At 51.3% G+C, this 3,753-nt stretch overlaps 1 protein-coding gene across 3 annotated transcripts in view; it reads right to left on the reverse strand.

Annotated features, from left to right (window-relative positions):
* Positions 1–3,753, reverse strand: part of ZDHHC7 (zinc finger, DHHC-type containing 7) — an 18,415-nt gene that overhangs the window by 7,468 nt on the left and 7,194 nt on the right. For all 3 annotated transcript variants that reach the window (XM_010850823.1, XM_010850824.1, XM_010850826.1), the window contains exon 2: positions 765–850. The gene's annotated coding sequence lies outside the window, so the exon portion shown is untranslated. The remainder of the gene's footprint in view (positions 1–764; positions 851–3,753) is intronic.

A 3,753-nucleotide genomic window follows, 5' to 3' on the forward strand; every position in this document is an offset into this window, starting at 1 on the left:
TGGCGCCGCGACCCAGGGCGAGGGCGCGGCCTCACTCTACACCGTCTTCCGCGGAATGCTCTGTATTCAGGTTGCCTGAGAGAGACCCGAAAGCAGTGTGCTGACCGATAGTCAAGCAGATGTCACATCGTCGGTTTTCTACTTCCATGGCTAGTTTAATGGGATTTTGTTTACAGCCCTGAACCTGTTTCTCCTCGTGTTAAATCGAGCCTCGCTTCCCAGAACACCAGGAGCAACACTGCAGATCTCCGTTGTTTAAGGGATAGCCATCCAAGCAAAACCTTTCCAGTCATGTAGACAGGAGACCTACCCTCGTCTTGTGCTGCTAAGTCACTTCAGTCGTGTCTGACTCTGTGCGACCCCATAGATGGCAGCCAACCAGGCTCCCCCGTCCCTGGGATTCTCCAGGCAAGAACACTGGAGTGGGCTGCCGTTTCCTTCTCCAATGCATGAAAGTGAAAAGTGAAAGGGAAGTCGCTCAGTCATGTCTGACTCTTCGCGACCCCATGGACTGCAGCCTACCAGGCTCCTCCGTCCATGGGATTTTCCAGGCAAGAGTACTGGAGTGGGATGCCACTGCCTTCTCCCCCTCGTCTTGTAACTCCTGCTAATAATCGGGATCTTGCTCCGGGACACACTCTCCTCTTAAGAGTAGGTGGTCAGCAAACCACTGACAGGAGGTGACCATTAACCATCAACAGGGTACAAGTTAGTGTGAGCAATTAGAGAGGAAACAGTGATTATATACCTAAGGAGACACTTACCTCACAAATTATTACTAGACATTACTTGAACATCTTGTGCCTTTTCTTCAGGATCTTAAGGTGCATACTGTCCTATGTGACAGGATCTGAAAGATAAAATCTAATTAGAAAAGTTGCTTGTTCTGGCATTCAGAACTATCTTTAACTATGAAATCATGACTCCTGTAGGTTTTCATTACTAGTAAATTGACAGAATCCTGAAAATTATAAACCTGTCCATTTTATCCCCCTGTTACTTTAGCCCCGGTTTTAAATAAAACCTGTAAGCCAAAATCCCTTGAGAAAGAGCCCTGGGGATAATCCAGACCAAATCTAGTCAACCTGCATTTCAACAGGTCACCGTTTTACCAGGCACAGCCAAGGAACTGCAGCGAAGACCGGAGTGAGAGGTGAGGGGTGCACCAGGGCCCCGGGGGAGGGGGCACAGTGCTCGAGGGGCAGGTGGGGCGCGAGGAGCATCCTGGGGGTGTCTCCCACTGGGCACCGGCAGGTGGGCGAGGAGACACAGCCTTCTGGGAAGCACTCGTCTGGCCCGAGAAGAAAAGCCGGCTGACAGCACGAGGTAGGGGCGTTCCCCCAGAGAGGCCAGACTGCTGCCAGGCTTCCCCAGGAGCAGGGCCGCCAGAGGACGGCTGACCACGGGCACGGCCCCTGCCACGTGGCCTGGCAGGTCTCGGGCTTAAATGTGCGCGAACAGCCGACAGTCAGATACTTTGGAGGAAGCCCCAGCCAGGTCTCATGAGAGACAGAGCCCCAGAAAGAAGCCAGAGGGAAACAGGAGTTGAGAGCAGGTACAATGCACAGGGAGGACAGCCAAAGAAATACGAGACTGCGTTTGTGAGACAAAGAGGAGCGCTCTGAGGACCCTACTTACTGAGAAATAGAAATATGATAGGGTTTTAAATTCTTAAAAACAGGATTGGGAGAGAGAGTGGGAAGCCTCCCAGAAAGGAGAACTAAACAGAAAAGAGCCAAGGAAAATAGGAGTTTGAGATTAACAGATACACGCTACCGTATAGAAACTAGACAAGCAACGAGGACCTGCTTTATAGCACAGGGAGCTGCATTTGACACCTTTTAAGAATGATAATGGCAAAGAATCTGGAAAAGAATGCACACATGCGCACGCATACATATACATATAATAACTGACTCACTTTGCTGTACACCTGCAACTGACACAGAACTGTAGATCAACTAAAAAACAAACTGGAAAAAAAAAGACCACAGGAGAGAACAGGAATCAGAGGACCAACTTCCAAACAACGGGATGTCTGGCAAACGCAGCCCCCAACCAAGGCGTCCTTCCCTAGCACGGCTCTACCGCTGCACCCGCCCCGGTGCCTCAGGGCCGGTCCACTCCGTTTGCATCCAGTGTCCTACCAACGAAACACCGCTCTGCTGGGCAAACCCTCGGCTGGTGTCTGCTGTCTGAAACCAAGACAACAGAGGTGCCAGAGGGCTGGCGAGGAGGGCGGTGAGGCGACGGGGCACTGGTGGGACTGGGGACCAGGCAGGCTAAGCTCCCCTGGTGGTCTCCATGGGACAGGCTCTGAGCCCCCAGGAACCGGGGGCTGCTCGCCGCTTCCTGGCCACACGTGCCCCCTTCTGCTGCGCCGGCTCTGAGGTCAGGCTCCCCTGCTCGCCCTCCACGCTGAGCTGGACAACCTCCTGCCCACGGCCAGCGCTGGCCCGCACACCAAGGTTCTCTGGTGCACCTGTGACCGAGTCCCTTCGGAACTCTTTTAGTAACAAATGCGGCCGTGAACCACAAGCTGCTTAAACTAAAGTAGGTGACTTTCTTTTTGAAAACTGCATTTATGTTATAATTTTAAGTCTTTATTTCTCGCTGGGCTGGGTCTTCATCGCTGTGCAGGTTTTCTCTGGTTGCAGAGAGCAGGGCGTACTCTTCAGTTGGGGTGCGTGGGATTGCCGTTGCTGCAGCTTCTCTAGTTGCGGGACAAGGGCTCTATTGCATGTGGGCCTCGGCAGTTGCGGCTCCCCAGCTCCAGAGCACAGGCTCAGGAGTGGTGGTGCTCGGGCTTAGCTGCTGCACGGCATGAGGGATCTTCCCAGATCAGGGATCGAACCCATGTCTCCTGCATTGGCAGGCGGATTCTTTAACCACTGAGTCACCAGGGAAGCCCAGAGGTGACTTTTAAAATATGGCATTTACGTATAGTAACTTTATTCAAATGTCTATGCAGTAGCCAGCAACTTTAAATGCTGAATAACATGCTGAACCAGTAATGCCTAATTATGCTTAGTAATATTTTCCACTTTTCATTCACATTCATTCTGAGGATCTTCAAATGAGCTTATGTTAGCACTGTTTTAAAAGAAAACTGACTCTGCAAAACACAGGTCAACACATCCCAGGCCTCGGGCTTAAGCAGAATCTCTACAATGAGGCCAAATCCCCAGTTACTTTCATAAATTTTAAAAAGTAACCAACACAGCAACCACTTTGGACAGTGGTCTGGCACTTTCTCCGAGTTGAACCAACATCCGCCCTGTGACTCAGAAATTCCACTTCTAGGCATTCACCTCAAGGTGAATGGGACCCGGGCTTCCCAGGTGGCTCAGCGGTAAAGAATCCGCCTGCCAATGCAGGAGATGCCGGTTTGATTCCTGGTTCAGGACAATCCCCTGGAGAAGAAAATGGCAACCCACTCCAGTATTCTTGCCTGGGAAATCCCAGAGAGAGAGGAGCCTGGTGGGCCACAGTCCATGGGTTTGCAGAGTCGGACACAACTGAGTGGCTGAGCATACATGCACGAGTGTGAACACAAAACATGTACAGAACTGTTCACAGCTGCTCCACAGGTGCTCCGTTCATCTTACCCACCAAACCAGAAAACCCAAATCCCTCACCAGGAGATGAACAAACAAACCATGGTTATTCATACAACTCATTCTAGAAAATGGGGGGAGGTTAGATACATGCAACAATGTGGCTAAGTGAGAGAAGCCAGACACAGAAGAAGGA

This window comes from Bison bison, unplaced genomic scaffold (genome assembly GCF_000754665.1).
Source record: "Bison bison bison isolate TAMUID 2011002044 unplaced genomic scaffold, Bison_UMD1.0 scf7180017864295, whole genome shotgun sequence".
Classification (NCBI taxonomy): domain Eukaryota; kingdom Metazoa; phylum Chordata; class Mammalia; order Artiodactyla; family Bovidae; genus Bison; species Bison bison.